Genomic DNA, 13,251 nt, shown 5'->3' on the forward strand with positions numbered 1-13,251 from the left:
AACACCTTGAAACAAAAACTCTGCAAAACTATAGGTTTGATAACAAGGATCTTAAATAGGGGATTTTTAAATTCTTAGAGGATTGGGGCGCCTGGGTGGCTCAGTTGGTTAAGTGTCTGACTTTGGCTCAGGTCATGATCTCCCGGTCTGTGAGTTTCAGCCCCGCGTCGGGCTCTGTGCTGACAGCTCGGAGCCTGGAGCCTGCTTCCGATTCTGTGTCTCCCTCTCTCTCTCTGCCCCTCCCCCACTCATGCCCTGTCTCTCTCTGTCTCAAAAATAAATAAATGTTATAAAAAATTTTTTTAAATTCTCACAGGGTTTTGATATGCCACTTTGGTGGCTTCTCAGCATATTATTGGAAATATGTTGTAAATGATGGGTGAATGCCAATTTCTACTATTACTCAAAGACTTTCTCAATTATTATTTTCATCTACCAGGAAATCTAGTAGTTTCCTTTTTTTTTTTTTTTTTAATGACACTTGAACTTTTTGCCTGTTTCCAGAAAGCTATAACACAAAGTTGAAACAGCTGTAACTTCAAACATAGTTTTGTTCCTTTTTTTTCCCCCCTCTACATTTTTCTGGATCTTTTTTTCGAACTGTGAGCCTGGTTACAACTCTGTGGCTAGTAAATCTCATTCTCGCCTACTTGTGCAAATTCTATTATTATTTTCTAAATATCTCTTATATTTTCACAGGATGACTCTTCAGTTCTTGTGGCTGAATTGAAACAATGAAAGGCACAAGGCAATGTAATCTAGGAAGAATAGAAGAGGAAGAACTAAATGCAGTCTTGGGTAGGTGATTGGTGGGAGGTCCATTTCGGCAAGGTGGCTATGATTGTGATAAATGGGTAAGCATCCTGGACACATTTCCGTCCCTCCCCACACAGTGAAGAGCTGGCATTCTGCTTCTCTGCCTCTACCTGATTCCATGAGTTTAAGGGGCAGGGATTAAGATATCTAACTTGTGGTGTTCAAGCCACATTTTTCAGTTCTATCTTGACTCCAGTAAAGGTGACATCACATTTTACTCCCCATTGAGTGGTGTACCCCTTAACAAACTAGCTTAGAATTTGAAGAGGGGGGATGGGGTGACTTAGGCCCAAATCCCTAGCAATAAGTCAACAGCAATTATCTGATAAATGGATGAATGAAATTTAAATGTGAAATTTAAATCGGTTGACTGAATAAGTAAACCAGAGTGGTAGGAAATGATGGGAAAGTTAGACTGTAGATGTGTGATGAGTGTTTGTAGGTTCCAAGAAATGATATCTGAGCTGTGTGTCAGAAAAGGAAGGGTATTTCTGTTCCACCGAGGAAAGAGCAGTTGGCTTTGTGTAAATATTGGCATGCAGCGTCCTGATGAGTCTCTTTTAGGAGAGGGTGAGCTGGTGGCTGGTATGTTAGGAGAAGCTCTGTAATTCGATGCACAGGAGTATTCCCAGGACTTCAGCATCTCTAGGATAGCTCACACTTTGCCTTCTAGGCTCCACGATGAATCTGAATCTTCTTTTATAATAATGCCGGTAAATGTTTATGTTGGTTTAAAAAATTTAAGAGATAAATGCAAGCTGGGGTTGATTCCACACAACAAACATGCCATTAGCAGAGCCCCAATGGGGATAAACTCTGGACGGTTCTTTGGAAGCATCATTGCTGTGGGATCGTGTCCAAGGGCTATCAGTGACCGTACGTGTGTTTTCAGCACGATTTACCCCTCGACGTCACTTTCTTCCACTGAGAGCTCGTCACTCGGGACAAAATGAGCATTTTGCTAATGGGTTTGGGGAACTCAGCCTTCGTGGCTCCACAATGTCCGCACAGCTGCTCTGCTTAGAAAAGAAGAAAGGCTCTGGGTTGGTGCCTTTATTTTATTCTCTATATTACTACTTTCCACCCACTGAAAGGGAAATATAACATTTCAGTTTTCCCTTTGGTTTTCATCACGAACAGACACATTCAGAACTTTTACCAAGGCCAGTCCTTGACAGTGTGGTGTTCCAGCTGGTTTCCATTCTAGCTCCTAGGTGGCCCTGTTGAAACACAAGTTTTCTCTTCAGACGCATAGATATTTGGTCGGAAAGTGGAAGTAAATCGAAGGGCTTCTAGTTCGCCTGAGTAAATCGGTATTAGTTTAAAACATTAGAAACTTACAACTCCATCCATCAGACTACAGAAGGAAAATAAGCTTAATGTATTTTCGACCCAAAATTTCCTAAATTTTCTCTTAGAGACTTTAGAGATAATCTAATGAATGTCTTTATCCTCCAGGCAAGGAAACTAGGTTGCAGGGATGTTAAACCATATGCTTAATATCATAGGGTTCTCTAGCATCAGAACCAAGATTTGAACCCGGCTCTCTGACAGTCCAGCCCAAGACTGCTTCCTTCATGCTGTGCTCTTGTCTTTAAAAACAAATAGTGTGATTGCTCCTTGAAAGTCAACTGGCCGATGCAAATAAGGAAGTCTGTTATGCTAAATGTCACTCCAGGTTGTGCTGTTAGAGGTGAAGGGACATCTCTCAGATTGTGACTATTCCTGGGGTCCAGGAAGCAAGCTTTTTCACTCTCTTTCTAAACCCTTCCTATGCAGTGGGTCCCCAGCTTCTTTCCAGGGAAGCCTCCTTTTCGCCACAGAAGAGATGGTCATAAAGATGTTAGTAAAAATGAATAAGCCAGTCCAGTCGCTGAATGTTTGTGAACCTTGCTTTTCTCAGCAACAACAACAGTAAAGTTTGTCTTGTAGAAGGGACCTACCTCATCTTCTCTGATCTCAGAGCTGATACAGGCTCAAGTTGCCCGTGCAAACCTGTGTCCTTTCTTCCAAAGATAATAAGTAACAGACCCTCGCAGTGTCTGCTGGAAGGAGGAGAAAAGCGGCTGTCTGCCTTTGTGTTCCCCGGGGAGGGGGAGTTATTGTGAGTAAGCAGACAGGCTGTGTGCGGCCGCCCCGCTCACAATGGCGCATGCCAGTGACAAGAGACACAGCATCGGGGCTGTGGCTCCTGAGTGGCTGCAACTATCGATACAAGTTGTGTTGTTATTAGGACTTCAGTCAGGTCGCCGCATTCCAAATGGTAATGAGTCCCATACAAGCGTGGCCGGCGTGCACCCCTCGCCCCAACTGCACAGGATGTGAGAGCAAGGCACACGTTGGAAAGCAAGTCCCTGTCCTTTCGATGGCTTCTATGGTCTTCTTTCTTAGGTTAGCCTGACACTGGACTAGAGTCATTGGAGGGAAAAGCAACCTTTAGTCTTAATTGCTGATGGGCAGCGAGCATCGTAACATCCACAGATGAGGTTGATGGGGAATGTCTTTCATTCCGTGTGCAGAGCTTTGCAGTCTAGTGTGTTTGAATTCTGTGCATGCGTGGGTGTGCCTGTGTGTGCGCAGGCGTGTGTGCACGTGCGTGTGTTTGTGGGTGCGTGTGTGTGCGTGTGAGCACACGTGTGTGTGTGTACACACACGTGTGTGTGTGTGTCTTCGGGGGTGTGCGTGCACCTGTGTGCATGTGTGGGCGTGTGTCCATGTGCATGTGTGTGTGTGTATGTGCATCTGTGTGCAGGCGTATGTGCATGTGTGTGCACGTGTGTACAGGTGTGTGGGTGCATGTGCGGGCATGTGTGGGCGTGTGTGTGTGTGTGTGTGTGTGTGTGTGTGTGTATACACTTGCACCTGTACAAAACAGAAAGGCAGTGAGATTAGAGTTTTAAACTAGCAGGAAATTTAAATGCACCCTAATCAACAATTCCATTTTACAGTTATAGAAATTGAGACATAGTATTAAGGGTTCGTGTGTTGGTGTCAGAAAAGAACAAAAGTCCAAATTCTGTTGGTTTTTCATTCCCGTGTGTTGGTCTAGATTTCAAATTACGTGAAAGTTTACAAAACAAATTTTTTAAATGCAATGATAATGGGAAAACTTGTTCATATGCATAAAATAGCTTGAATTATACTCTGAATCATCAAGACATGTATTGGATTTTAATACAGTGTTAATGTGAAATGTATTTTGTGGGATTTAAAATTGTGATCTTTTAAAAATTTCTCTCAACTGATGAGAATTTTAATCAACTAGAACACCTTCAGTGAGTTCCTTCGTTAACAGAAAACTCTGAAATTTAGTTCTGTTTTAACTCCATTTATACAGGGAAACCAGAGTGAGGTACTATGCCATAACCTGCTTAACTTAGTCATTTTTACTCTTCATCTGAGGAAGAAGAAAGCAAGTTTATTTGTTTATCAAACAAATCAGTCCAGAGTTTTTGAATGGATAAAATTCTTTAGATGATTCATCTCTCCCTTTACTGGTATGGACATAAATGGTGCTGTTTTCCACGAGCAGGAAAGTTTTTCTGTAACGTTTCTAGCAAATTCTATGTGTAGAAGACTTTCTATTACCAGTGAAGCATTAACCGCAAGCTGGAGACGGACAAAGGTAAAGAAGGATGTCTTGCCAGAGGCTAATATGAAAGTGCAGGGTCCCAGGTAGCCTGTGAAAAGCAGAGTCAGGTAAAAGGAAGAGACTTCCTATCAGCCTCCGAGTATTTAAAAGTTTATTGTACGGGTGATGACAACTGTTAAGAAGAAGAAGACTTAAATCTTCAGTTCTGCAACTTCAACATGATAATTGGGCACTAGCTTAAAGTAGATTCTTGGGCTCTATCTCAGAGACTCTTGCATTCTGGGTGAAGGACAAAAATCCGCAGTTTTAACAAGGAGCTGTGGGATGCTGATACAGGTAATCTGGGGCCACACTCAACAAAGTTCAAGTGATAGCATGAGGAATTTAGGTTATTTAGAAGAAAAAAATTGCACTCCAACTTGTACCAGAACGAATTCCCATGTGAAAAGTGGAGTTCTAAAATTCGAGCAGTATTTTATAATAATCGTAATAAGCTGCTTCTCATACAGATGCTGTCCTACACAAATAATATGAGGAAATCTGTAAACTATAATCAAAATTTAGATATCCATGGCATATGTTTAGATATGAGAGGTGCTGCACTACAAAAGCCTCTCTTGCTCTTTTTTAAGCCCGTTTCCTAAACTTAATCACACCATCTGTTATTGCTTCAGCAGAGCTCTTATTTATATGTCATCGAGTCTATGGTCAGCAACACCACTTAAAGAAACAATAGAGTAATAGAAAAGTTTTAGCTGTTTGGGTTGATGTGCAAGGGCCATTATCAAAAGCCCAGAATGCCTACCAAGAAATCCCTTTACCTGTGAAGGAGGTTGGCCGGGCCTTTGGGGGATTTCTACCGGGATATTTTACCGTTATCATTGCTGTCGCTTTGACTATATTATTGCTTGAAAAGTCTCCTCCATGACTAGGAAGACCTATTTGTATTTGATTAGTTTATCTCCTCTATGATTACAAGTCCTCTTAATTACAGAAGCTGGTGGAGAGGTATCCAACTTAACTATTTCATGCCTGTTTATATAATTATTTACAATCATTTGATTACCACTTTTGGACAAGGACAAAGTGACAATAGATAGAACAAAGAGTTTTCTGAATAATTCCAAAAGAAATTTAATGTTTTCTCATTATGCTGTGGGGTTCCATTCGCACCGTGGGATGGACGAACCATCTTCTGTCTCCGTATCTGCTTCTGATAAGCAGTTGGCTTCTGCTGCACAAAGTCACAGAAATGGACATGGTTTCCACCACGAATTCGTGATCGCCGGCCTCAAAAAGCCCTTCGTCATGACCAGCATATTGTACCGTATGATCTCTTACACACCCACCGATGACCATTGCAAACATCGTCTCCTTCTAACTAACTCCCTCTCTTTCCCCTCACTGAGGTCCGACCCCCAATGTCATGACTCACTTAATGAAAAAACAGAAGCCATCTATTAGAAACTTAACAAAGCATAGAAATATTCCTACATCTGCCCCCATACTGTCATGTTCCTTTTTATTATAATATAAAGGCTTTCCTTCTTCCTCTAAAGGCTAATCCTTCCACATACACACTGAATTCCTTCCTATCCCAGCTCTTAAGGTATCTTACACAGTCATGCCTTACTCTCTTTATTTTGTATCTACTGAGAACAAGACAATATTTTAGATTCTAGAGATCTGTAGGCAGATTAGACAAAGATCCCTGCCTTTTAAAAAGTCCTATTCTAGTGAAATATTTTTGTTTACATTATAGATAATCCCTTCTTTTATTTATGCATGCACCCTCTCCTCTCATGTGGATTTGTCCTATTGTTTTTTTTCTCATTAAGAAAAGCAAAACCAGGGGCGCCTGGGTGGCTCAGTCGGTTGAGCGTCCAAATTCAGCTGAGGTCCTGATCTCACGGTTCCTGAGTTCGAGCCCCACGTCGGGCTCTGTGCTGACAGCTCAGAGCCTGGAGCCTGCTTCCGATTCTGTGTCTCCTTCTCTCTCTGCCCCTCCCCCACTCGTGTGCATGCTCTCTTTCCAAAATAAACATTAAAGAAAAAAAAAGAAGAGAAAACCCAAACCAAGTAAAAATGTCACCTCTGCAGATATGGCCCTGCCTCACTCCTCCTTCCACAGCCACATTTCCTGAACGAAGTGCTTCTACCCTCTTTCATCGACTCGTCCACCTTCCATTTGCTCCCTATTCACTAAACTCCCATTTCCGCCCCCATCATTTCACATGACCGGGTTTTTTTGTTTTTTTTTTTAATTTATTCATGTATTTTGAGAGGGAGGGTGAAGGAGAGGGAGAGAGAATCCCAAGCAGGTTCCGTGTTTTCAGCACAGAGGCCAATGCAGGGCTCCGTGTCATCAACCATGAGGTCATGACCCAAGCTGAAATCAAGAGTCGGATGCTCAACTGCCTGGCACCCCCCCCCCCCCCAGGCCCCGCATGAGTGGTTTTTCTTGAAGGCAGTAATGGCTCTAATGTTGTTGGGTTCCATGGGCACCTTCCAGTCTTCGTTTTCCTTACTTCTCAGTAGCACTTGCCTCTGTCAGCTACTCCCTGAAACACTCATTATCCATTGGCTTCTTTGATCATCGTCTCCGGGTTTCCTTTCTAGGCACTTACGTTCTTTCTCTTTTTTTGGGCACATGTCCTTCTGCCCGGTCATTATGTTGGAATCCTTTGTGGTTCACTTTGGCCTCAGGGCTCTTCTCCTTTGACTTTATCACAGCTTCTAGGAGCCTCATTCAGATCGTTAGTTTTAAATGCCACCTTTACACCGGTGCCTTGCACACTTCTGTCTAGTTCCTTCTGAGCTCTGTCTATATTTATATATCTCTATCAACCCATCCACGTATAGATATTGATAGGTATATATGTATGTCTTCTCCAACTGAACATGTCTCAGTCTGAAACTCAAAACTCTTAGGACGTCCTTAATCGTGTTTTTCCTCCATTGTTCTCTGCCTTCCCCAAGTCAGCACACTAGCATCACCCAGCACACCTCCCTCTGCCTCATCCCCACATGGAATGCATCGCCAGGCCCTATTATTTGACCTCCTAAATATTTCTAGATCCATCTACCCGGCCTCTTCTCCACCATTGCCCCGGCCAAGGTGTCCTTTCTCACCTGGGACTTTATAATAGCCTTCGGAATGGATCACCAGTCTCTCCCCTCGTCTCCCTCCACTCTGTTCTCGCTCTGAAGCAAGAATGCTCCTTTGAAAGGAAAAGCTGGTCGCACCACCTTCTTATTAAAAATCATCCGTTACCCTCTCCTGGCCTGCAAGGCTGCCCCTCGGCCTTGGGTGGGCTCCACTCCCTTGTTCTCCCCTCCAGCTGGGCCGCCTCCTTCTCCTCCCTCTGTCCCTCACCAGTTCTTACTTCTTCCTGCCCCGGGCCTTTGCCGATGCTATTTCCACACCACCTGGAATCCCTGTCTCTCCCCGCTTAGCGTGATGAGCTCCTCTTGGTTTCCCACATATTAGCTCAATGTTCACTTCTTCAGGGAAGCTTTCTGCATGCCTGAGTTAGGTCAGATCCCTTTTTATTGTTGCATGTGTTTTTCTTCTGTGAGTACTTGTCATGGTAGGTCTAGTCACGTGATTGTGGGGTTCATGTCTCTCACTAAGTCATAAGCTCTGTAAAGTCAAGAACTGTCCATGTTTTGCTCGCCAGTTGTCAGCAGTGGCTCGTACACCCTTGACACTTTGAATATATATAAAATAATTGTCACGCTCGTGAAGTGCGCAAGATACTTGGCCAGCAAAGTAGGATACCAAAATATGCCCAGTGTTCTAGGAACTCAAAGTTCAGTGGCTTGAACACGTGCCAGAGGATTGCTATGGTTTGTGTTAGGAGATGACTCAGGACAATCCTGTAACCTCCACATACATCCCCTGCCCGACACAGACCATTTGAAAATTTCTATTTTCCATTCTTCGAATTATAGCCTACATTTAGATATATAAGTGTAATATATAAAAATGTAAAAGTCTATAGCTATGTATGTTTCTATAAATATAGATTATAGCCTATGTTTATAGTCTATAGTCTAGTATTTTCAAAAACATTGTTTACAGGTTTACAGGTATCAAATACGTTTTTCAAGATGAATCTTAGTGGTGGCACCTGGGTGGCTCAGTCGGTTGAGCGACCGCCTTCAGCTCAGGTCATGATCTCACGGTTTGTGAGTTCAAGTCCCATGTCGGGCTCTGTGCTGACAGCTCAGAGCCTGGAGCCTGCTTTGAATTCTGTCTCCCTCTCTCTCTGCCTCTCCCCCACTTATAGTCTGTCTCTCTCAAAAATAAACTAAAAAATTTAATAAAAATAAAAGATGATTCTTAGGGGAAGTCTATGACATTTCCCAAGGTAAACGTGGAGTTGTGGGAGAAAGTGCCCCCAGGGCTCCGAAGGGTCCAGATATACAATAATTGCTCTACTCAGTCGTTTCTTTAGATCCTCATCATTTAAAATTTTCCCTCCATATTGTTGGAATGATAAATTCTTCCTGGACTAAAGAGCTGCCTTGATAAGTCTTGCCACACCCCAATATGGTATGTGATATACTTATAAATGTCTGACGTATGTGTATCTATTTAATAATTATGTGGGAGAACTATGTGATAGGGTCTGGTAAATGCCTGAGGTTAACCAGGAAGTAGGGAACCCTGAGCTACAATTTCTAGCTGAAATCTCAATACTGTGTTTGCTTTTGGGGATAAGAACAGCATGTACAAGACGTTCTTACTATTCTGTAGAGTTAAGCATGTATACATAGTAATCACAAAACAAGCCACTTGCCATAGCAGAGGCGCTGTGTGCCATGGGGGCTTGGGTTAGAGAGTGCTCACAGCTACCTGTCAAAGATCCAGTAAAAGCAGAGGAATTGATTTTAATATTGAATATTTGCCATGATTTGTAAAAAAGTAGAACTTTTTTTCTGCCACTGAACCAACATAAACTCCTTGCAGGCAAAAACAAACACGCACGTGCACTTCTACTAGATCGAAGTAACCAATGATGACATTTTTGTATATTTCTTTACCAAACGGGGTAAGAGAGAATATATTGTTTTATTACCTAGAAGCATAGAGTGAAATGTTGTCCAGGTCAGTTCTTCTAGAATACGCTCTTCAGTGGCTATACCCCTTTGGCAGATGAGCCGTGAGTTATTTAAATAATCATATAACGATGGGCACTGGGTGCTATAACTGATAAACTACGAGTCAAAAATTTGGGGGACCACGGCAGGGGGGAAAGGCAGGGATGTTCACAATGTTTGCGCCGTGCTGCAAAGCACGAGCTGAGCTGGGAAACATAGGTAACTATATCTTGGCCCACTTTGCAAAGGAAAATGAAACACCATGGCGCAGAGCAAAAGCCAGGTGAGTCAGACTGGATTCAATATGGGTTGAATACCGTGTGTCAGCAGATGCCCCAGCTACAAGGAGGCTGTGCAGGAGTAGTAATTAACAACGGTAGTTGTACATTCAGACTCTGCGGATACAACCTCTAACTTGGTCACTCTGTCACTTGATCCAGGGCAAATCATTTCATTCTTGTGAGTGTCAGCTTCCTCGGATACAAAATGGGAATAATTACACCTGTAGCTAGAAAGGTTGTTGCAAACATGGGGATGCTGTCTCTTAGCATGGTGCGGTGAACATAGTAAATGCTCAGCAAATACTGTCTCTTGGTATTGTAATTTTGAGAGCCTTTGAAAAAATGTAAAACCAAAGTTTCGAAGTGCAAATGCAAAAATCCTGGTAAACGTAGGTCTGTACAGACTTCCAGGAAGGGGGTAGCTTTTGTATGTTTGGACACTTAAGATGACTATTTTTTTTTTTTCCCACTTACTGTGGCTCCTTTCCTCCAAGGGCTGTTAAAGTCCTCTCTACTGTCTTTGCTTATCCACACACCAGAGGCTGTGGATTGTTAGGCAGTGCCCACTCCACCCTCCACAAGCATTTAATGAAAATCGAAAACACATAGCCCTTGGCTGGCCATCCTGTATTTCTTTCAAGGACAAACAAATGAAGAGAGATTTGGCCAAATGGCAACACTTTAAAAAAAAATAAATTATCCATGTTTTTTTTTTTGAGATTTTTTTTCCCCCTCATGAGAAAGGTATATATGCTTTGTGAATATATGAATATATGTTGAACATTTGTGTGTGTGTGTGTGTGTGTGTGTGTGTGTGTGTGTGTGTGTGTGTGATTGAGAGATAATTGACATTGTGCATTAGTTTTAGGTGCACAGCATTTATGACTTGACAAATGTATGTATTGCAAAATGACCACCATAATAAGTCTAGTTAACATCCGTCACCACACATAATTACAGGTTTTTTCTTGTGACGAAAACTTTTAGGATCTGCCCTCTCAGCAACTTTCAAATATGCAATTCAGTACTATCACCTATAGTCACCATGCTGTACATTACGTCTCCAGGACTTAGTCATATATAATTGGAAGTGTCACCAAAAGGTGCAAAAGGCAATGTGGGTACTTGACCCCAAATCTATCTTTGGAAATACCTGCACTTCGATTAAAAGCATACTTTTACTCTTCTAAAGTTAACACCATAAGGGATAAGTCTACATGAAGAGCAGAACAATGGAATGTTCAAAGTCCTGCTGTATTTTCTTTAGTTTTTTTTTTTTTTTAAATCTTTCTTTATTTTTGAGAGAGAGAGGAAGAGAGAGACAGAGCAGGAGCCGGGGAAGGGCAGAGAGAGAGAGGGAGGCACAGAATCCAAAATAGGTTCTAGGCTCTGAGCTGTCAGCACAGAGCCCAGCACAGGGCTGAAACTCACGAATTGCAAGATCATGACCCAAGCCGAAGTCGGATGCTTAACCAACTGAGTCACCCAGGCACCCTCAAAGTCCTGCTGTATTGAAGGCATATTCAATCTAGTGAAAGATACACACACACGCGCGCCTAATTATTGCATAAGGAATTTCTACAAGAACTTACAGTTCAGAGGCGACTCAAGGTATAAATCACGGTGTGTGTTAGCATAGCCCTACTTCTGACCTAATATAAATTCCTGCTAAGGAATATTGGCAATGTAATTGGAAATAGAAGCAGACCCTTTTAGTGCAAAAAGCACTGGCTGTTTCTGTCCCTAGTAGCTTGGATATTCCTTAGCGTCTCTGAACTTCAACGTTCTCATCTGTAGAAAGGAAATAATATAAGTAGATTTCGAGGTTTTGTTTTGTTTGAGAATTAAACAATGTGAATGGAACCCCTGGAATAGTTCCCTACATACTACTAATACTACATTCTTATCCATTTCTGCTTAATCACACCATCAAGGCTAATCCTAGGGCTAGTATTTATAGCAGTGATTTGCCTGCCTTGCCCCTTTTGGGGCCCTTGGCTTAAGGTGAGCCCGTGAGACCAATGTGTAATTGGAACACAGACACTCTTCAGTGTCTCGTGTGGGGCCCTTCACCTGGGGGAGCACAGATCATGCAGGGTGAGGTTACACCATGTTCAAGTACAGGAAGTCGGCCTGTGGAAGGGAAAGAAGGAAGGGTTGTCCCGGGAGAAGCTGAGATGAGGAGAAACCATGAGGCTCTTGACAGCCTGAGGAGCAGACAGGTTCCTCAAGTTACTGTTCATGCCATGGCCGCTGGTGAACTTGAGCTCTGTGCTTACGGGGTGTTGCTCGTGTTTCCATGCAGGTGTTACTGTATCACCCCCACTCAGCAAAGAGTGATGAATAAGGCAGATGTGGTCCTCATGGAACCTACGGAGATAACCTGTGTTTTATTTTAGTAACATCTCTTTCCTGATGACATCTTACATGTTTCTTAAACCAAAAAGCTTATTTTATTTTTGAGAGAGAGAGAGACAGAGAGAGAGAGAGAGAGAGAGAGAGAGCGAGCGAGCTTGCCCACGCAGGGGAGGAGCAGAGAGAGAGAGAATCTGAAGCAGGGTCCATGCCCAGTGCAGAGCCCACTGTGGGGCTCTATCCTAAGACCCTATCATGACTGGAGCCAAAATCAAGAGTTAGAAGCTTAACTGACTGAGCCACTGACTCCTAAACAAAAATGATTAAAACCCAGGTTAACTTTACAAAGTAGGTGATATCTGTCTCATCCTCATAGAAGTTCATACTGAGGGCCTCATCATTTAGCATCTAAATGTGGACTTCTCAGTGTTTCTTTTCAGTGACGCACCTCTAGGAAATCTTTCTGGGTCTTTCTGGACACTGGCATTTCCTGTCCTTGGTGGTCCCTTACGTTTCCCTACCAGCTCTCCCCCTGACCCCTCACAATCCTTTGTGGTACATTCATGGGTTAGAGTCGAGATAGAATTCGTATAAAAATACATACATTACTTCTCTGGTCAGCCCTATAAGTCACTATGAATATTCCCTGTGGTTCAAAGAGGGAATGAAAAGGCCGGAGAGTTCAAGAAAAGCATTGGGATCTAGAGTTTGTGGTCTGATATTACAGCCAGTGGCCACAGATGGCTGTTCAATATTAAATTTAATTAAAAGTAAATACAGTTATGGGGCCCCTGGGTGGCTCACTAGGTTATCTTGATTTTGGCTCAGGCCGTGATCTCACAGTTCATGAGATCGAGCCCCACATCAGGCTCTTTGCTGGTGGCGTGGAGCCTGCTTGGGATTCTCTCTCTCCCTATCTCTCTGCCCCTCCCTCACTCGAGCTTTCTTTCTCTCTAAAAAATAAATAAACATTAAAAAAAAGTAAGTATAGTCGGCAAATAATTTCTTCAGTCACACCAATTGCGCTTTATGTGCTTAATACCACATATGGCCAACGGCTACCATATAGGACAGTGTAGAGCAGAGAACATTTCTCTCACT

At 42.8% G+C, this 13,251-nt stretch overlaps 1 long non-coding RNA gene across 1 annotated transcript in view; it reads left to right on the forward strand.

Annotated features, from left to right (window-relative positions):
• Positions 1 to 13,251, forward strand: part of LOC131492630 (uncharacterized) — a 159,650-nt gene that overhangs the window by 103,330 nt on the left and 43,069 nt on the right. The window contains exon 3 of the long non-coding RNA XR_009252200.1: positions 700 to 798. This is a non-coding gene — a long non-coding RNA (uncharacterized LOC131492630). The remainder of the gene's footprint in view (positions 1 to 699; positions 799 to 13,251) is intronic.

Source organism: Neofelis nebulosa, chromosome 13, assembly GCF_028018385.1.
Source record: "Neofelis nebulosa isolate mNeoNeb1 chromosome 13, mNeoNeb1.pri, whole genome shotgun sequence".
NCBI lineage: Eukaryota > Metazoa > Chordata > Mammalia > Carnivora > Felidae > Neofelis > Neofelis nebulosa.